The following is a 22,288-nucleotide window of genomic DNA, read 5'->3' on the forward strand; positions in this document are numbered from 1 at the left end:
TTTATAAGCCACCCAGTCTATGGCACTTTGTTAAAGTGGCCCGAACGAACTAAGACAGTCCCTGACTGTATTATGATGTGAATAATCAATCCAGATGTGACAGCATCTTCAGATGCCCAAGGATACATTCCATGACATCGTGGGCATTTTGTGTCACACTCAGAGAATGAAAAGGAGATTTGGAAAGTGCAAGGCCTTTATGAAATTAGTACAAGAGATTTCAAAATTTACTTTGTAGATATAATTGTGTGTTTGTTTTCCCTTATCAACATGAAACTTTTTCCTTTCTTCTTTTCTTTTGTCCTTCCTTCCTTTCTTCCTTCAATTATTTTTCTTCAATTCAGTGAAATATAGAGAAGATATCCCTTATTAATATTTAAAACAAACAAACACAAAATACATGTATCTGGCTAGAAAATATTAACTTTAAACAGGGCAAAAACATACAAAACAGAAATTCAAGCTACCTCTCCCCACCTGAATTGACCCCTTCCCATCTAATCTTTCACCTCAAAGAAAATTGTATTTAACAAAGTCTTAGGTCTGGTGCGGTGGCTTATGCCTGTAATCCCAGCACTTTGGGAGGCTGAGGCGGGCAGATCACGAGGTCAACAGATCAAGACCATCCTGGCCAACAAGGTGAAATCCCATCTCTACTAAAAATACAAAAATTAGCCGGGTGTGGTGACGGGCGCCTGTAGTCCCAGCTACTCAGGAAGCTGAGGCAGGAGAATTGCTTGAACCCAGGAGACAGAGCTTGCAGTGAGCTGAGACTGTGCCACTGCACTCCAGCCTGGTGACAGAGTGAGACTCTATCTCAAAAAGATACATACATGCATATACATGTTTTCATATATATTTTCAAACTATTTTTCTTCTTTCCTAATCCATAGAACAGAGCTCACACTATATACACCTCTTCACTCATTTTTTAACTTATTACCAAATATTGAGAATCATTTCATATACATATATTACAGTATCTTTTAGGAACCAGTATTTGCACCGATGGATTTAACTTTATTTCACCAATCCCTACTGATAGGAATTGGTCATTTACTTTGTTGCCATTACAAATAATGCTTTAATTAATGAGTTTGGTGTCCATGTCCATAGATCTAGGTGAACTTCCATCACTATATTCCTATAGCAAATTTCATACAATGGGTTTGCTCCTTCAAAGGATATATGCAATTAAGATTTTTATTCAAAGTACCAGCTAGTAGGTTAAAGAAAGTTAAATTTTTTATTTTTATTTATTTATTTATTTTTGCACCACGAACATGTGCACTTTGTTGAATGACATTGTAGAAAAGTGTGTGAGGATAAAGGGTTGATACAGGACTCAGCTCTGGGGGCGGGGCAAGGAATGGAAGGCGGAGTGCATGGGAGACAGGTTGTGGGCAGAGCTCCTGGTCTGGATGCTGTCTCCTGTTCTATCGAGAGACTTGGAAGATCAGCACTGAGATGATGATGAGCAGAATGGTCAGGAGGATGCCCAGAGCCAGGGCCCAGACGTTCAGGCACTTGGCAGTGGAGACACAGGCCTGGGCCCCAGATGGGTCGCCAACCATCTTCCTGTCCATAGACTTCCTGTCCTAGACTTCACAGAGTAGGTAAATGCTATGAAGTCCAGGCAGCAGGAATTCATGAAGAGGGTGTTGAATAGGGACCAGACGACATGGTCGGGCACGGAGGTCTCACTGCAGATGTGGATCATGGTGAACGCTGGAGGCACAGGGTTGTGGGGTGCCCCCAGCACACCCACCTCATGCTTCTCCTTGAGCATCTCATAGTTGGTGGGGTGGCCTGTGTTAGCGGGAGTGAAGAGGGTTTGGACAGTGTGGTTCATGTTATCCAGGGAAAACCAGCTGTGGTTGGGTTGCTGGGATGGTTCTCCAAAAAAAAAAAAAAAAAAAAGATTTTTGTGGATAAGAACAAGTTACTCTCCAGGAGAGCATTCAAAGTTGCATTTCCACCAGAAGGGTACAGGAGCCTTTTTTCCTCCATACTTTCACCAGTACTCACCATTCAATTTCTTTCTTTTTCTTTTTTTTTTGGCCAGTTTGATAGATATATCATGTTTTGGTATTCATTTCCTTTATTATAATCATCTTTCACATATTTCTTGCCCATTTGTACTTTTGCTCTGTAAGATGCATGATCCTATCTTTTGCCCATTTTTCTATTGATTTGCTCACGTTTCAATTCATTTGAATGAGCTCTTTGTAAATCAAGAAAATTAGCCTGTCCACCTGTCAAAAGTTTCTAATGATTGAAATAAATTATTTTCTTCCCTTTATCTTAACAGATAGACTTCTTAAGCCCTCTTATGCAAAGAATTTCAGCCTGATTTCACTTTAAAATGAGATATAGGCGATAACAAAAGCCAAATTGTCACCTACCTTAAAGGATAAGTGAATAATAAGAAGGCAGTGTGATGTACCCAAGGGAAATTTGAGTGATCTTAGCGGGGAAATAAACCAAATATTCATGCCTTTATGCACTGCACAAAACTTGCACACCAGAACTTTAAAAGATGACTCTTTGAACGTAGTTCTTCAGTGTCTTTCATACTCCTTAATCTTCCCAATTTTAAGTGACGCTGTTGACAAACTTTACTTTCCATTTTAATAATCAGCATCATTATGAGATAGTATTAGGCAAATATTTAAGTATAAACGATATCTACATACACTAGAAGACAAGTCATAGTTCAAGAGAAGCACGATATAAAAAGGCCATTATGATGAGAGTCAGTGGACTTGCATTCTAGATGTGCCACCGTCACTCCTTTGCCACGTAACCTTGGGTAACTCCCTCAAGTTTCTGTGGTTCTGTTTTCTCATCTATAAAATGAAAATAATAATAACTTTTATTCCTAGCCAATACCTTGTTTTGCTAATTAAAATAACTCATGAAGTATTTTGCAAACTATGCAACACTCTCGATTACTGTAATTGTTGGGAAGTAACAGATCTGTAGACTACTTTCAGCAATGTCTTATTGCCGTTCTCCAAGTTGTGAAAGGTTCTGGTACTGATTACAAAATCTATTTTGAAAATTTCCCATGATATGAATATAAACAAAGTCTTAATTTCATTTTTTATTTCCTTCACATTTAAACAATTAATGGCATATTTTGATTAAACATGCTAGCTTCTTATTTGATCATGTCCAAAATATGTTTTCAAATATGGGTGTGATTAGAGTGGAATCATCAACAAATCCAAGGCAATCCTCTGCAAAAATTATTTATCTGTTATTGGAGACAAAATATTTAAGCTATATAACGTAAGACCTAAAAGAATGCTATTAGATTCTTGTATACGTTTTTCTAAGATGTTTTTATCCTAATTTCTAAACATTTAGGGAAAGCTATTCTGTCTTTCAAAAAAGGAATCAGTTCAGCCTGGGCAACATGGCAAAACCCCATCTCTACGACAAACACAAAAATTAGCTGGGCACGGTGGTGTACTCCTATAGTCCCGGCTACTTGGGAAGCTGAGGTGGGAGGATCACTTGAGCCTGGAGGTTGAGGCTGCATTGAGCTGAAATCATGCCACTGCACTCCAGCCTGGGTGACAGGGTGAGTGAGGCCCTGTCTAAAAAAAAAAAAAAAAAACCCAGAAAACAAAAAACAAACAAAAAAGATATAATTTAAATACTTAAAGTTTACAAGGCTTAGGTAGTCTCAAAATCTACATCACTTCCAGAGATGTTTACATTGAAGCTAAGAGGTGTGAGCCATTTTAGGGATTTGAAACTTTATTCAGAATAACTTCTTGTCATTGAAAAGGACATTAGTTAAGTGCAAATGGTCAATATTTTTGAAATTGCCTATGAACAGTTCGAATTATCTGAGAAGAGGCACTCATTCTGGAGTTTCACATAGCATACAAACTCACATTACTGTTCCTTAAAATATTTTCCTTAAAAAGATGGTGAGTTGGGATAATTGTACCAGACATGGTAAACAGGACATACTGTTCAATAGGTAGCAATGCCTCCAAAACATGTCTGTTCTTTCCTCTTTTACACACACATGCATACAAACACACGTACACATACTCAGCTATTTCCATTTGGTGCCTGCTTCCTGGGTAGAACCTCAAACATGAGAAGACGAAGGGAGTTTCTGAGATGCTGGTAGGTTATTTTCTTAGGAGCCATTGCTTCTTGGCTCAGATCAGATCAGATCTGCCCTTCTTAGCCTTTGTATTGCTTGGCCTCTTCTCATGATGGCAGTAGTAGACTTCAACCTTTCCAGAATAAGTATAGAACTGGACATTACTAAGCAAGTAATCTGATTTTGGTCTTGCCTTATGCATGACCACTTTTGACTTCCTAACTTTCAGTAGCCTGGCCCACGTTTTTAGACTATTAATTATTTTCTTAGAAGATTCTATGTGTTCCTGGCTCTCAGATTAGCTCTATCCACTATCAGTACCTGACACTAACAGGAGTATCTAAACTCTGTAGTGCCTCATTGTGTACAATGCCTTGAATGGATCCAGTACGTATTTCACCATTATCTTAACTGCAATTATTGTCACTGTGAATGTCATTATAACATATAGGGGTCTACACCATCCTTGCCTCGAGCCAAGACTCAGAAACCATGCCTCCTTTTCAAGTCCAAATGACCCTCTAGCTAAGCCTTCTGTATTTGCAAACCAGGCTGCCACTTGTTTACCATCTTAAATAAACAGATGCTTTAACTTCTGAAAAATTTCCAATAGACTGTATGTCCTTGTGCCTTTGGGATAATGTTTTTCAACTATTCTTGGCTCTTTCTTACTTCTACCTCCTTTTACCTCCTTGCTTTTTCTTTAAGCATTAATCACTACCTGACATTATTTTATATATTTATTTGTTTATTATCTGTCTCCCTGAATAGACTGTAAGTTTCATGAGTTCAAAGTCCTTGCCCTTTTTGTACCCCTCTGATACCTAGTACTGAGAATAGTGACATAATAGGTGCTTACTAAATATTTGCTGAATGGATGAATGAATGATTTTTGTAACCTTGGACAAGTTACTTCTCTTTTTGAAGCTTCCCTCCTGTTGTGTGCCAAATGAGGACGTTAGACTAAATTCGATGATTTCTAAGAACCACTTACATTTTATGGTTGGAGTTCAGAATACAGGTAGCTAAGGCCAGTCAGGACAGTAATGGGGAGCAGCAGACGGTTGCAGAGAGCAAGTGATCTGGGTGCTATCTTGCATTGGGGGAGGGTCAGGGAAAGGATCTCTAAGGAAAAGGGAGTACACCATGTGCACATCCAGGAAAAGAGAAGTTCAGGCAGAGGGAACTGCAAATGCCAATGGGCTAAGACAGAAGTGTGTTTGGTGTGCTCAAGACAAGGCAAAGAGGAAGGCGTAGCTCAAGTACAGTGAAAAGGGGAGAGAGAGTTGGAAATAAGGTCAGGAAGGCAGCCAGTGGCCAGATCATGTGGGATGTATGTGTATGTGTGCTGGGTATGAAAGGGAATGTATGTGTGGTATGGTATGTGTAGTGCATATGTGGCAAAGTCTTGTGTTTGTGTGGTGTATGTGCATATAGTATGTATATGTGTGCGGTATGGTATTTTGTGTACATGAGTTTGATGTGAGAGATATGTGTGCATATGCTATGGTGTGTGTGCTATGATGTGGCATGTGTATAGTGTATTTTTCTGTGCTTGGTGGAGAGTAGAGTGTATATATGCAATACGGTATGTATGTATGTATCTGTGTGGTGTGGCAGGTGTATAGTATATAGTGTGTACATGTGTGTTTCGTGTGAGTAGGGTATAAAATATTAGATGATGTGTGTGTGTGGCATATATTGAAGTTACTACTCATGTTACAACAAAAGCTGATTAAAACTCATCCTGCCAGGGTGATTGAAAACCCCAGCTTGAAAATAAAATAAGCATTCTATTTTGTGGTGCTTCCTTCTGAACAAGCTTCTCCAGGATTAAAAGACTACCTTGCATATGTTACTGCATATTAATGAGGAATTTTGCTTATCAAATAATCTAGATATTTAATAATGGATTGATGCTTTCTGAAAAAGAACATTGTTTTGCTTTTGCTACATCACCCTGATCATTGAAATCTAATCTTTTTCAACATTGTAAATATATAATGCAGCAAAGCACAGATTTTAAAATAAATCCATAATTTAAATAAGTACAGAGTTTTAAGATTCATTTGTTTATAGTTTTGATGTAAAATGTGGGTTTGAAAACCCAGGGTTTCTTGACCTATATTATCTAGATTTTTATGCCCCTGGCATCTTGAGCTGCCAAGAAATACATACATCAAAGTGTCAGGGGCAGCAAAATATGTTGTCACTTTCAACTCTGTTTTATGAATTAATATTTGTACCTAAAACCTCTCTCCTTATTCGATCAATGGAATGAGATGATATACTGTCTCCATTTTGACCCACATAGAAAACACAACCAAGATTGAAATACCAATGATTTGCTTCACTATTGAGATTTCAGTTATCTCAGAAGACAGTGAAAATGCTTCACGTCTTGACAAAAGATATGACAGAATTTTCCTTTAATCATAATTGTAGTGGTTGCATGCAAAAAAAGAAAATATATCCAAAATACAATGAGTAAGCAGGGAAAGAGTGCAAAGGAAGTGAATCTCCCTTCTCTAATATAGTTGACTAGTTTGTCCCTATGTGTACCAAGATATGTTTACCTGCTGAATATCCTGAGCAAAACAAAACAAAACCTTCTTAGGTAAGATGAGTGTATTCACTGAAGTGGCCTTCAACTAGGGATCATTTCTAAAACATTCTTGGTACTTTCAGCTGACAGACTACATGCCTCTAAGCTGTTTCATACTTAAGAGACTGAATTCACTGGAGGTACTTAAAAGGATGAGACTGTATAATGGTTGATCATTTCAGCTGTGCAAGCAGAAGACCATGATTTGAGTCCTGGCTTTGCTCTTTACTAGGTATACAGCCTTGAGAAGTCTGCTTAATTTGCTCCTCACTAAGTGTCTGTTTAAGATATAACAAGGAGGAAAAAGTGATGGAATAGGAGGTCCCTTGATCATATTTCCCCAGAGCAACAAGAATTTGGTAGCCATCCGTGGACAAAAGGGCCTTTGTGGGAGCTGTGGACCCCAGGTTGCAAAACCCAAGTACAGCCTAAGACCAAAGATGGCTCCTTTGAAAGGGCAGACTCACACCTAGGTGGTAGGCTCACCAACTGTGGTCCTGTGACACTATCAGAAACATTCTGTTCCATTGTGGACTCAGCTACAGCCCCATTTGGCTTTGGTCCTGCCACCAGAGCCATCTACCAAGGGACCTGGGAGGACTCACACCCACCTGTCCTTCAGGCGACAGGCCTGCTGACCACAGCCCTGGCTGTGGATCCTGAAGCAGCTTGGGACCCAGCTCCAAGCTCTCTTGGCCATGGTCTGAGAGAAGTCCTGCTCACACAGGAACCTGCTGGGAAACATGCCCATCCATGCCTTGAGAGGCCCATCTGCTTACCTACATTCCACAGCATACCTTCAAAGAGCCCTGTAACTTGACTCTGGGCCCTCTAAGCTCCAATCTGGCTGCAGTCCTCCCATCCCAGGGATGTACCAGAAGACATGCCCCTTTATGTCACTAGAGGCAGACTCACTGGCCTAAGTCCAGCTGCAGATCTTGAAGCAGTCCTGTGACCCAGCTTCAGCACCACTCAGCTGCAGTCCCAGGGCAGTCCTTCCCACCAAAGGATCCAGGAGGAGGCACCTTCATCCATGACCCAGGAGGCAGGCCTTGAGCTTTTGTGTGGACCCTGAAGCAGTCCTGTGACTCAGTTTGAGTCCCTCTCTTCTGCCCAGTGAACCAGTGGGAACCCTTGCAGAGACCCTCAGAGAACTACACCCATCCATGCATCTGGCAACAGGCCTGCCAGATGTAGACCAAACTTCGAACCCTGAAGTGGACCCTTGTCCCAGAACCAGACCTACTGACCAAAAACTTAGAGACAGTTGATTTCACTGAAGGACCAGAGAGGATCCGTGCTCACTTGAGCCTCTAGTAACAGGCCCACCAACTGCAGACCCCACACTGGACCCAGCAGCAGTCACATTGCCCAACTCCAGCCCCACTCAACTGCAATCCTGGTGGCGATTCCATCAGCCCATGGACCTAACAAGAGGTCTTTACCTGCTGAAATCAATCTATAAAGACTGGAAAAGGTATTTGCTCCTTCAAATGCACAGACGCCAATGCAAAGCTACACAGATCATGAAGAATCAGGCAAACATGACACCAAAGGAAACTAATAAAGCTCCAGTAACCAACCCCCATAACTGGATATCTATGAATTGCCTGACAAATGATTCAAAATAATTATCTTAAAAAAGCTCAATGAGATGCAAGAGAACACAAACAAATGCAATCATGGAAACAATCCATAAACAAAATGAGAAATGTAATAAAGAAATGAAAAACATAGAAAAGAACTAAACAAAATCTTAGAGCTGAGGAATATAATGACAGAATGAAAAAAATCGGTAGAGAGCTTCAACAACAGACTTGATCGTGCAGAAGAAAAAAATCAGCAAATCAAAAATAGATTATTTGAAATTAGCCAATTAGAGGAACAAAAACAAAAGAAGAAATTACAAGAATTAAGAAAGCATAAAGAAGCCATGAGATACTATCAAGCAAATGAATTTACAAATTATGGTAACAGAAGAAGAGAGAAAGAGGCAAAAAACTAATTTTAAGAAGTTCATACACAAATCAATACATGTGATACACAATATTAACAAAAATAAAAATAAAAACTATGATCATTTCAATAGAAGCAGAAATGCACTGACAAAATTCAACATCCTTTATGATGAAAACTCTCAACTTATTAGGTATAGAAACAATTTACCTCAACATACTAGAGGTCATATATGATAAGCCCACAGCTAACATCATACCCAACTGTGAAACACTGAAAGCTTTACCTCTAAGATCAGGAACAAGGCAAGGATGGATACCCATCCTTGCCAATTTTATTCAGTATAGTATTGGAAGTCCTAGCCAGAGCAGTTAGGCAAGAAAAAGAAATAAAATGCATCTAAATTGGAAAGGTAAAAGGTAAATTGTTTCTGTTTACAGATGGCATGATCTTGTACATAGCCAATCCTAAAGACTTGACCAACAAACTATTACAACTAATAAATGAATTTAGTAAAGTTACAAGATACAAAATTAACATACAAAACTCAGCTGTGTTACTCTACATGAACGACAAGCTTACATTGAATAAAAAACTATTCATAAAAGAAACTTAGAAAACAATTCCATTTATAATAGCATCAAAAATTAAAATATTTAGGAATAAATTTAACCAAGGAGATGAAAGATCTGTACACAGAAAACTATAAGGCATTGATGAAAGAAATAAGGAAGACACAAATAAATGGAAAGATATCCCATGGTCATGGAATCAGAAAAATCATATTGCTAGAATTTCCATTTTTTTTGAAGCAAGCTGCAAGTTCAGTGTAATCCCTATCAAAATTCCCATGGCATTTTTCACTGAAAAAGAAAAAACCCTAAAATTTACTTGTAAACACAAAAGACCCTGAATAGTTAAAACAATCTTGAACAGGAAGAACAAAGCTAGAGGATCATACTTCCTGACTTCAAATTATGTTACAAAGCTATAGTAATCAAAATAGTATGGTACTGGTGTAAAAATAGACACATAGATAAACAGAACAGAATAGAGAGCCCAGAAATAAACTTTACTAGGCATTGCCGTAGTGGAAACTCTCTGTGGCAGCTCTGACCCTACATTTCCATTTAGCATTGCCCTAGTTGGGGCTCTCTGTAGTTACTCCACCCCTGCAAAAAATTTTTATCAGGGACCCCAGGCTGTTTATGACATCCTTTGAAATCTAGGTGAAAGAAACCATGCCCCCACAGCTCTTGCATTTCTCATGCCTGAAGAACTAGCACCACACGAATGCCACCAAGGTTTATGGCTTATACCTTGTAGAGTAGTGGGTTGAGCCACACCTGGTCCCACTGTGCCTTAGCCACAGCTAGGGCAGCCGAGGAGCAATGCACTGAAATGTGGGAAGGAGAAATCTAGGAGGCTCTGGGTAGTGAGCCCACAGAGGATTCTCAGGATCATCCTTTGAAACTATCCTGTCCTCCTAGAGCTCTGGTCCTGTAACAGGAGGGACAGCCTCAAGGATCTCTAAATGACTTTGAGGTCATTCTCCTATTGTCTTGATGATTCTTTCTGTCCATACTAATCTCCTTAACAGTATCTTGGTCACACACTTGGTTTGCTCTCCTGAATAGGCTTTTTTATTCTTTACATGGCCAGGTTGAAAATTTTCAAAATTTTTCCATTCTGCTTCTCCTTTATAGTCATACATTGCATTTCTAAAAAGGGCATTGTCGGGCAATTTTGTCATCATCTGAATATCACAGAGTGTGCTTACACAAACCTACATGGTATGGCCTACTACACAGCTAGGCTATGTGATGGACCCAAGGGAACACAATGGTAACTATTTGTGTATCTAAACATATCTAAATATAAAAGAGGTACAGTGAAAATATGGTATTATCATCCTACAGGACCACCAACAGCAAACTTAATCAACAAATGTTGTGTGTGTTCTGTCTGTTCCACTGAGCGGCCATTCCCCTGTCTGAAAATCCCTTGGGCTTTCCTATTCCCTGAGACACAACAATATTGAAATTAGGTCAATTAATAATTCTACAATGGTCTCTAAGTGAAAGAAAAAGTCACAATTCTCTTACTTTAAATCAAAAGCTAGGAATGATTAAGCTTACTGAGGATCCCATGTCAAAAGCTGAGATAGGCTGAAAGGCCTCTTGTGCCAAATAGTTAACCAGGTTGTAAATGCAAAAGAAAAATTTTTGAAGCAAATTAAAAGTGCTACTTCAGTGAACATACAAACGATAAGAAAGCAAAACAGCCTTATTGCTGATATGGAAAATATTTTAGAGGTCTGAATAGATGATCAAACCAACCACAGCATTCCCTCAAGCCAAAGCCTAATCCAGAACAAGACCCTAAATTTCTTTAATTCTATGAAGACTGAAAAAGGTGAGGAAGCTGCAGAAGAAAAGGTTGAAGCCAACAGAGAGATTGGTTCATAAGGTTTAAGGAAAGAAGCCACATTACATAAAAGTGCAAGGTGAAGCAACAAGTGCTGGTGTAGAAGCTGCAGGATGTTATTTAGAAGATCTTGCTAAGATAATGGATGAAGGCAGCTACACTAAACAAGATTCTCAATGTAGACAAAACAGCCTGCTATTGGAAGAAAATCCCATCTAGGACTTGCATAGCTAGAGAGAAGTCAGTGCCTAACTTCAAAGCTTCAAAGGACAGGCTGACTCTCCTGTTAGGTACCAGTGCAACTGGTAACTTTAAGTTGAAGCTAATGCTCATTTATCATTCTGAAAATCCTAGGGCTCTTAGGAATAATGCTAAATTAACTCTGACTGTGCTGTAGAAATGGAACAAACCCTGGATAACAACATATCTATTTACAACAAGGTTTACTGAATATTTTCAAGTTCACTATTGAGATCTATTACTCAGAAATATAAATTCCTTTTACAATATTACTGCTTATTGACAATTCACCGACTCACTCAAAAGCTCTGATGGAGATGTGCAAGGAGATAAATGTTGTTTTCATGCCTGCTAATACAACATTCATTCTGCAGCCCATGGATCAAGGAGTAATTTCAACTTTCAAGTCTTGTCATTTAAGAAATACATTTCATAAGGCTACAGCTGCTATAGACAGTGATTCCTCTGATTGATCTGGGCAAAGAAAATTGAAAACTTTCTGGAAAAAACTTACCATTCTAGATGCCGGTGAGAACATTCATGATTCATAGGAGGAAGTCAAAATATCAACGTTAACAGAGTTTGGAAGAAGTTGATTCTAGGTCTCATGGGTGACTTTAAGGATTCAAGACTTCAGTGGAGGAAATAACTGCAGATGTAGCGCAAATAGCAATACAACTAGAAATAGAAGCAGAGACTGAAGACGTGATTGAATTGCTGCAATCTCATGATAAAACTTGAACAAATGAGGAGTTGCTTCTTATGGATAACCAAAGAAAGTGGTTTCTTGAGATGGAATCTACTCCTGGTGAAGATGCTGTGAACGTTGTTGAAATGACAACAAAGGATATAGAATATTTAATAAACTTTGTTGGTAAAGCAGTGGCAGGGTTTGAGGGGATTGACTCCAATTTTGAAATAAGTCCTACTGTGGGTAAAATGCTATCAAACAGCATCGCATGCTACACAAAAAAATCTTTCATGAAAGGAAGAGTTAATTGATGAGGCAAATTTCATTGTTGTCTTATTTTAAGAAATTGCCACAACCACCCCAATCTTCAACAACTACCACCCTGATCAGATTGAGGCAAGACCCTATACCAGCAAAAAGATTACAGCTTGCCAATGGCTCAGATGATTATTAGCATTTTTAGCAATAAAGTATTTTTAATTAAGGTATGTACTTTTTTTAGATACAATGATATTGCACACTTACTAAAGTATAGTGTAAACATAACTTTTATATGTGCTGGGAAACCCAAAAATTCATATGATTTACTTTATTGTGATACTTGCTTTAGCAGTGGTCAGAAACCAAAGCCACAATACTTCTCAGATATGCCTGTATGTGATTGTTTGTTGATTAAAACATGATTGTAATTATAAATTCCATCTCTGAGTCATTTCTTTCCTCTTGCATCTTACTGTATGCAGTTTAAAGTAGCCTTATAGCTTCTACAATATTTTGTATAGAAATTTCTTTAGATATCCTAGTTCATTGCTTTTTTTTTGTTTTTTTTTTTTTTTTTGAGATGGAGTCTTGCTCTGTTGCCCAGGCAGGAGTGCAGTGGTGCAATCTCGGCTCACTGCAATTTCCACCTCCTGGGCTCAAGCAATTCTCCTGCCTCAGCCTCCTGAGTAGCTGGGACTACAGGCATGTGTCACCATGCCCAGCTTATTTTTGTTTGTCTGTTTGTTTTTTAGTAGAGACAGGGTTTCACCATATTGGCCAGGCTGGTCTCAAACTTCTGACCTCAAGTGATCCTCTTGCCTCAGCCTCCCAAAGTACTGGGATTATAGGTGTGAGCCACTGTGCCCGGCCTCATTGCTCTTAAATGTCACCTTCCATAAAGCCCTCAGCCATAGACACAATTCAGCCCTATTATTTGCAGTTGTATTACAAGCATGGGCTTTACTTCAGTTTCCGATTCCTTGTTCCTCAATTCCATCTGAGATCTCCTCAGAATGGCTTTTACCATCCGTATTTCCATTGATATCTGTTTACCATCCATGTTCTATTTCTATTGATATCTATTTACTATCCATATTTCTATTGATATCTATATACCATCCATATTTTATTTCTATTTGTCTATCCATATTCTATTTACCATCCATATTCTATTTCTATCTGTCTACCATCCATGTTCTATTTCTGTTGATATCTATTTACTATTTACTATCAGTATTTCCACTGATATCTATTTACCCATCCATATTTCTATTGATAATCTGATCACTTAAGTAATCCCTGAGAACATCTAGGCTCTCCCTAGTTCTGGAGTCTTCTAAGCCCTCACCAGAATTGCCCTTAATGCTTTATTCATGCCAAACTAGGCTTTTTCTGTCCTGCCCTTCCAAATTCTTACAGCCTGTACTCATTATCCAGTTCCAAAACCACGTCCATGTTATCCATTATTTGTTATAATAACAGCCCCACTTCTGGATACCAATTTTCTTCATTCCCTTTGTGTTGCTATAACAGAATACCACAGGCCCAGTAATTTATAAATAAAGGAAATTTATTTCTCTTAGTTCTGGAGGCTAGAGAGTTTGATGTTAAGGTGCTGGCATGTTGTGAAGGCCTTCATGCTATGCCATTGCATGGTGGAAGGCAGAAGAGCAAATGAGGGCAAGAGCAACAAACAGACGGGACCAACCTCACTTTTATAACAACCCATTTTCACAATAATGAACCCACTTCCACAATAATGACATTAACCTATTCATGAGGGAGCCTTCATGGCCTAATAACCTTTTACTGGTCCCATTTCTTAATACCATCCCAATGATAATTAAATTTTATTGTAATTTTAGAGGGGACATTAAATCCACAGCAGTTAGTACAATCAAATTATGACACTCGGAAATGAGAATGGGACCAGCTATTCCTAATGCCCATGGTTTCTTGGAAAAGTGTGGATACTAGAAAAAAATTTAGAATTCTGTTAGAAGAGAGTGAGTAGGGGCTAGCTATAGGGCAGGAAACCAAAGGTATCTGCTATAGCAAATTTACAGGCAGAGTAGCACAACATAAGAAGCAGTTCACCACAGCCCCTGAAACTCCCAGTCTTAATGGGGGATCCAGGGTTTATTTGTGTTGCTTCAGTTTTCTAGAGTTAAATGACTCCTAGGAGAAAAAAACAAAGGCCCAGAGAGCCATGTTTGATGTTCATACAGGCTTTATTTTTCAATACTTTGTCCAGTTGTTCACCACAAAGGAAAGCCTTCTACTCTAGGAAGGAAATGCACCCTTAGTTTTACAAATTTATTCATCATTAATTCAGATGTGCCTACTCTATCCTCCAGATTTTGGTGCAGCTGACTAGAGTCTCTTAAATTGTTTGAGTATCTCTGTTACCAGAGGGATCACAGCTGTTTTCAACATTTGTCACTCTTAAAAATCTTTTCTGTATTTCATGGGATTTTACAAAATTAGCACCTTCTGTCCCCTTTTTTTCTCCTTCCCCATCCCCATTTCATTTTCCACTGTCCTCATTCCTTTAGGCTTGGTAACATTCTAAGAGAAATGGCACTGCTGAGAATCTTCCCAGAAAACTCAGTGGAGGATACCATTAGCCTAACAATCCCTTTGGCTATTTCCAGTCTTTTCAATTTACAGAAATAAATCTGTGCTCTCAACAAATGGAAACAGATTTATAGCTATTATTTCTCAGTTTAGACATCACTCAATTACTTTCATAAATTTGGTATTTTGTATCTAGCTTCCAAATACTCTAACCCAGAGCTGACTATACACTTCACTCACCTTAAGTGCTTTCCCTCCAGAGTTATCCCTGCTTCATTGTGTTTAAACTACAGGAAGAAACATAGACATCCTCACCCCAATTATGGCTCCATTCTCTCTCCCTTTGTCAAATTCCCTGAGAAGCAGCACAAAAGTTGCCTCACACTTTCTGCTACCTGTTATTACTTCCTTATTGTGCCTCTCCCTGTTAAGTGATTTAACTGTCTTTTTCAGACTGGCTTACACATTAGTAAATGGCCTACCTATAGGTGCACTTATGTTTCAGGGTAAATTTTTCAGACAGATCCTTTAAAAGTTGACTCTGGAGCCTGTCAACCTGAAGAGTGAAGAGTTAGGAGGAGTATCACAATCATTTTATGGCAAAGATTTATGCTTTAACGTGTGAGCTCTTTGTTTTAATAGCTTTTTCTTTTTCTCTGATCACAAAAATAATACTTATTCATTGTGGAGAATTTAGGAGAAAACATATTTCATTTATATAAGGACAGGCAGCTGTTAGAAGAGATGCGGAGGAGTATATTGAAGGCAAACATTCTAATGAATAGACTAAATCACATTCTGTACTCACACAGTTACTGTAATATGGATTCAGGGCAGAAATACAGATTGCCAGTCTTTATGCTGGCAATTTATCAGTTGACACTTATTATTAACAGCTAAAACATCTTAAGATATTTCTTTTTTTAACCCATCCCCTCAAGCATTTATAAGATATTTCTTAATGAAATATGAATTGGGTTAACTCAACAAATGTTTGGTATTAATTAGTTTGATTGTAATAATAATTTCACAGTATACCTATATATCAAATCACCATATTGTACATCTTAAATGTGTACTATTTTTATTAGTCAATCATATTTTAACAAAGTTGGAGGAGAAAAATGTTCAATAACAAATATATACATATGTATTTAGTTTCTGCTACTAGAACAGTTCCAGGTACTGCTCTAGATCAGGGAGTATGACAGTAAATAAAACAAAGCCCTCGTGGAGCTCATATTCCTGTAACTAAGGCAGCCAAAGAAATAGGCTGGGCGCAGTGGCTCAAGCCTGTAATCCCAGCACTTTGGGAGGTCGAGGCGGGAGGATCATGAGGTCAGGAGTTCGAAACCACCCTGGCCAACATGGTGAAACCCCGTCTCTACTAAAAAAAAAATACAAAAATTAGCTGGGCACAGTGGTGCGTGCCTGTAGTCCCAGCTACTGGGGAGGCTGAGGCAGGAGAACCACTTGAACCCGGGAAGCAGAGGTTGCAGTGAGCCGAGATCGTGCCACTGCACTGCAGCCTGGGCAACAGAGTGAGACTCCATCTCAAAAAAAAAAAAAAAAAGAAATAACTATGTAAGATGCCTCTTGAACAGAAGCCTGAAGGAAGTGGGGGACTCACCCATGTTGATACATGGGGGAGAGCATTTCAAGCAGAGGGAAGAGCAAGTACAAGGGCACTGAGGTAGGAGCTCATGGGGTGTGTTGAGCAGTGAGGAGCTTATGGAGCAGCAAGGAGGCCAGTGTGAACTGACTGGGGTTAGCAAGAGTCTGGTAAGGAGATGGGGTTAGAGAGGCATAAGAGGGCCAGATCATGTAGGCTTAGGCCATGTGGAAAGACTTCTAATTTGACTTAGAGTGAGGTAGAAAGTCCTGGAGAATTTTGTGCAGATAGGATAGGACTTAATTTTTTAAATTAATATAAATGGTAACAAGCGAACAATTACAAATGAACAACATTACATAAAGGGAACACAGAGGAAAAGAACTAACATAAGTAACATTGGAAAATAGTATTTTGACTGTATACTGTACTTTATTCTGAGTTCCCCAGAAAAGCAAAACCAATAGGATATTATTTTATATATATATACTCTATATATAATATATACACACACACATACATACACATATATTTATAAATATACAGTCATAGGGTGAATAACAACATTTTAGTCAACGATGGACTGTATATACAACAGTGATCCCATAAGATTAAATTGTATTTTTACTGTACCTTTTCTACATTTAAATATGTTTAGATACGAAAGTACTTACCATTGTATTACAGTTGCCTACCGTATTCAGAATAGTAACATGCTGTACAGGTTTGCAGCCTAGGAGCAAAAGGCTATACCATATAGCCTAGACGTGAGGTAGGCTATACCATCTAGATTGTGTATGTGCAGTCTACAATGTTCACACTAAGACAAAATCACCTGACACATTTCTCAAAGCTTATCCTGTCATCAAGCAATGTGTGACTGTATATATAAAGAGATTTATTATAAGGAGTTAGCTCATGTGGTTATGGAGGCCAGGAAGTTCCAAGATTTACCATTGACAAGCTGGAGTCTCAGGAGAGCCAATGGTATAATTCCTGTCTGAGTTTGAAGGCCTGAGAAGCAGGAAAGCTGATGGTGTAAATTCCAGTCTAAATTCAAATCTGAAGGCCAGAGAGGACCAAGGTTCCAGCTAGAGGACCATCACATAGAGAGAAAGAATTCTTTCCTACTTAGTCTTTTATTCTATTCAGGCCTTCACCCAAATGAGATGAGACCCACCCACACTGAAGAGGGTTATCTGCTTCACTCAGTCTGTCCACTCAAATGTTAATCCCATCCAGAAACACTCTTACAGACACACCGGAAGTAAGGCTTAGTTGAATATCTGGGCACCCTGTGGCCCAGTCAAGTTGACACGTAAAATCAACATCATATACTGCAAAACAAAGATAACTGATAAACATAGATAACTGAATAAATTATTTATTCAATTCTTCTTTACAGTAGAATTCCAATTTATAAATGCAGATAGATGATAGAAATAGAAAATCATTCTTTGCTAAACATTATAGTAATAACTGTTATAGGCTAGCAATGTTGATGGATGTTAAAAATTAGTAAACAAAAATGTGATGAGAAATAGGATATTTGCAGAGTCTCAGATTATCTCCCTACAAGATACTTTTTAGTTACAACAGGGAAAAAATCATAAATTCCAGGTGGAGAAACCTGGCCAAGACCACATTAACCAAGGTCAATATTACCATTTGTAATATGAGGTTTATTGACATCACGCACCTCCTGAGATATACACTGAGAAGGGCACAATATTGCTTCTGGAGTCTTCTTGCCAAAAATGGATAACCTCTGTTGAATCATGAGAAAACATCAAACAAACCCAAATTGAAAGACTCTTCAAAATATCAAGGTCATAGAGAGTAAAGATAAAGGAATTGATCCAGATGGAGGAGAATTAGGAGACATGAAAATTACACACAATGTGGGATCCTGAATTAAATTTTAGAGCAGAAAAAGGATAATTGGAGAAATTTGATTAAGTTCCACAGATTAGGTAATAGTATTGTATCAATGTTATCTTCTAAAATAACATTAGGGCTGGGCACGGTGGCTCAGGCCTATAATCCCAGTACTTTGGGAGGCCGAGGTAGGTGGATCACCTGAGGTCAGGAGTTCAAGACAAGCCTGGCCAACATGGCAAAACCCTGTCTCTACTAAAAATACAAAAAAACGTTAGCCTGGTGTGGTGGCACACACCTATAGTCCCAGCTACTCAGGAGGCTGAGGCAGAAGAATCACTTGAACCTGGGAGGTGGAGGTTGCAGTAAGCCTAGATCGTGCCACTCCACTCCAGCCTGGGCAACAGAGTGAGACTCTGTATCAAAAAAATAAAATAAAATAACATTAGGTTGACAGTAAAAGTTATTTAGAAAACGATTATTACATAGAATACTATAAGGAAATGTAACGATTCTAGGAAAAGGAGAAAATGCTTAGAATATAGAAATTTAGGCCGGGTACGGTGGCTCACGCCTGTAATCCCAGCACTTTGGGAGGCCAAGGCGGGCGGATCACAAGGTCAGGAGATCAAGACCATCCTGGCTAACACGGTGAAACCCTGTCTCTACTAAAAATAAAAAAAAATTAGCCGGGTGTGGTGGCGGGCACCTGTAGTCCCAGCTACTCGGGAGGCTGAGGCAGGAGAATGGCATGAACCCAGGAGATGGAGCTTACAGTGAGCCGAGATCGCACCACTGCACTCCAACTCCAGCTTGGGTGACAGAGCGAGACTCCGTCTCAAAAAAAAAAAAAAAAAGAATATAGAAATTTAGAAATTCAAGTTGTACTGAATTACACAGTTTAAAATCATACAAAATGTTCCAATTGATTTGATATACATATTTAAAATAATTCAAGTTCCATACATCTTAAATCTGGCAACTTTATCTCCCAATTCAAGTCCTTTAAATATAAGGACAAAGAACTGTGAACTGTTAGAGATCATCAAAGGAAAGGAAAGGTCATCTATACGGAAAGAGGAAAAAAATTAGCTCTTCATAACTAAACTTTGAACCTATTAGCTCTCTGTAGCTAAACTTTGAACCTTTGCATTGCCTTTAGGGAAAGATTTTTCCAATTACTATACTTTTAAATAATCAGTTTTATTCTTTCCTCTGAATTATGAAATACATAATATGTATGTCTCTGAACAAAGAATAAAAGAACAATTCTGTTTCCCTTGTCCTATTTCCTTCTCCACGAACTGACCTTTTCATTCAAGTTCGTTTCCATGGGAAGACTGAACCTGCTGTGCTCCAGGCTAGAGCTGGACCATGTGGACTTTCTAGATAGTCTACAATCTCTGCCCCTTTCCACCGATATTGTTTCTCTATGTGTTTCAATATGTGTTTGTTTAGTGAGGTGGGACCTACTATGCTATATTCCACTATGTCACATGCATTTAACGTATTACATCATTGATGGGAGACAGTTCTCCAGGGTCTCTACACATCTTGCAAGCAAGGCGCTGACTGCCCTTTGTTCCAAACCATTTGACCCAGGAGACGTGTATCTTCTACCAGCATCCAGGAAATAGTAGCAAGCTAATTTGTTAGCTTGTAAGGAGAGTGACATGGTAGGTCCTTGGCAGTTTCTGGTAGTCCTTTTAACTTACCACAAGTATTTATTTCAGGCACAGAATTTCAGGAGCTCATCCCATAAGTGTACTCTATGACTTCCTTATGAGCACTACGAAAACACTCATTTGAATCATGCTTAGCACCTGAGGGAGCTGGGGTTTTGTTTTGTTTTGTTTTGTTTTTAACCATTTCTTCTAGATGTCAGTGTCTCCTTTCCAGGTAACAGAACCAACTTTATGTTTCAGCCACCACGTAGAGTCCCTTTCAAAAACCTCAAGGGTTTTTGCCTTTAAAAATCTTAGTTGGTATCATAGTCCTAATTTTCACCAATGACATTTTAACACTTCCGTAGATTGATTCCCTAGTCAAGTGCCTCCTAACCTACTTATAATCTGGCTCTGCTACCTAAAAGAGTAAATGTATGTGTGTGAATCTCCTGTTTCCAAGCAGGTGACAACAGCAACTCTGGGGTCCCAACTACTCATAATCCCTTAGAGCCCTAGTTCTAGGGCTCATCATGTGAAGTCTCAAGGCAGAAATATGTAGTGTAGGACAGAGGGGTGTGTATGTGCATCTTCCTACTGCCTCCCCCAACAATAAGACTGTGATTAGCCTGTTTCTGCAAGCCTGTAAAGTTATATTCATTACTTTCTTGCCTGGTTCCATTTAGAAACAACTTTGAAAATCTCAAACTAAGTATTTTTTGTTTTGTTTTGTTTTAGCAGGAATCCATGGGGTGGGGAGAAGAAGGGTGAGGAGATGCAGAACGAGGGCACCAGATGGTATGGATCACATAGGAGACTGAGTGGATGGATAATTCTGACATGTCTTCTCTTAGGAACAGATGTGTTGCCAGGTTGCAATAGTTCATAATGAGATGAGTACTTGCCATGAATCTTATCTTTTCTGTCAGAGATTTATTGCATAGAAATTGTATTTGGCTCCTTCTTTTATTTGTTGGCTTATAACCAAAGTAAAATGTTCCATATGCTGAAAGGAGCCACCCTATTTCATCTAATCTAAGATTTCCTCCATTGTAAGACACTCTATTATTTTATGATCAACTAAGAAAGAAAAGTCACTGCCAATTAAATATGACACATTGTATGTTGTGAGAGACATCCCAGTTTTAGAGATGTGAAAACGTGAAGGTACCTTGTGTTGTAGAATTGATGAAATATGATATGTAAATCAAGGGTTCCAAACTTTTTGCCGAAGCCATTTCATGGTGTTTTATGATCTGAATTATCATCTGAGTCTGTGACCCTGAATAAATAACAATAGCTATGACCAATTGTTGAACAAATAATATGTTGCTTGTCACATATACATTCATTATTTCCAATCCTTTCAACTACATTGCAAGGAAAAAGTGTAAGTTCCATTTTACAAGGCAGGAAGTTGAGCTCCTAGAGGTTAGGTAAAGTATGAAGGTGAAGCTGCCAGGAGTGAGAGCTGAGATTGGAACCCAGCTAGGTCTCCCTTCAAAGCTGAGATGTCTTCAGTTACTCTACGGAATTGCTCTTTTTGAAGAAGCTGCCTGATTTGGGAATTGTCTTTGAGAATGGTACTGTATCTAAATATTTGTGGATTGTTTTAGAAACAAGTTCCCACCCATCACACAGTTGTCACCCAGCAATAATAGTGAGACTGGCTCCTCTCTTTCAGCTAGAGTTAAAAGTGAAAGGAGGGGAGAAGGAGTAGCTATTCACCTCCACAGAAATCATGACAGACATAATGGGGCTAATGCTTTGTGAAGCTGCAAAGTGCTGCGTCATTATTTACCTTCTGCCAAGTCCTTATTCATAGCAGGGAGAAAGCCACTTCAGAACTCCTGAAATGTTAGGGCTTCAAGTTCTTAAAGCACGTGCATAATTTCTAGTACTTTATTCAAAATATACTTTTTCTTTTTCCTTTTTTCTGTAATTTGAAAACATCTTCACCATAGCCAAGAACAAAATTTTAACTGATGGCAAAAACATAAAGCCTTGAGGTAATGTTTTATCACTATTTATTATTGTATCCAAAGAAGAGGCCTTGACAATGTTGGCTGCTGCTGGGTTGCCATGGCAGTAATCAGTCAAACACGAATGGGATTTTGCAAGCCTGCTTAACCCTTTTTCTTACCGAGCACTGCAAAGCTGATAGAAAGATTTTCATTTTGCACAATACTATTGGATGAGGCAAATATGTCCTTTTCTCACAAGGTTCCAGTCTTGCTCCCTGCTTCTC

At 38.8% G+C, this 22,288-nt stretch overlaps 1 protein-coding gene, 1 long non-coding RNA gene and 1 pseudogene across 10 annotated transcripts in view; 1 reads left to right on the forward strand and 2 right to left on the reverse strand.

The window, feature by feature from the left end:
- The window catches only part of PCED1B (PC-esterase domain containing 1B), a 160,257-nt gene that overhangs the window by 60,630 nt on the left and 77,339 nt on the right, over positions 1-22,288 (forward strand). The gene's annotated exons all lie outside the window — the stretch shown is intronic.
- On the reverse strand, positions 1,374-2,073 carry LOC134759363 (interferon-induced transmembrane protein 3-like; annotated as a pseudogene).
- LOC100455192 (uncharacterized) overlaps positions 11,872-22,288 on the reverse strand; it is a 67,477-nt gene continuing 57,060 nt past the window's right edge. The window contains exon 3 of the long non-coding RNA XR_010135759.1: positions 11,872-12,035. This is a non-coding gene — a long non-coding RNA (uncharacterized LOC100455192). The remainder of the gene's footprint in view (positions 12,036-22,288) is intronic.

This window comes from Pongo abelii, chromosome 10 (assembly GCF_028885655.2).
Source record: "Pongo abelii isolate AG06213 chromosome 10, NHGRI_mPonAbe1-v2.0_pri, whole genome shotgun sequence".
In the NCBI taxonomy this organism is placed as follows: Eukaryota; Metazoa; Chordata; class Mammalia; order Primates; family Hominidae; genus Pongo; species Pongo abelii.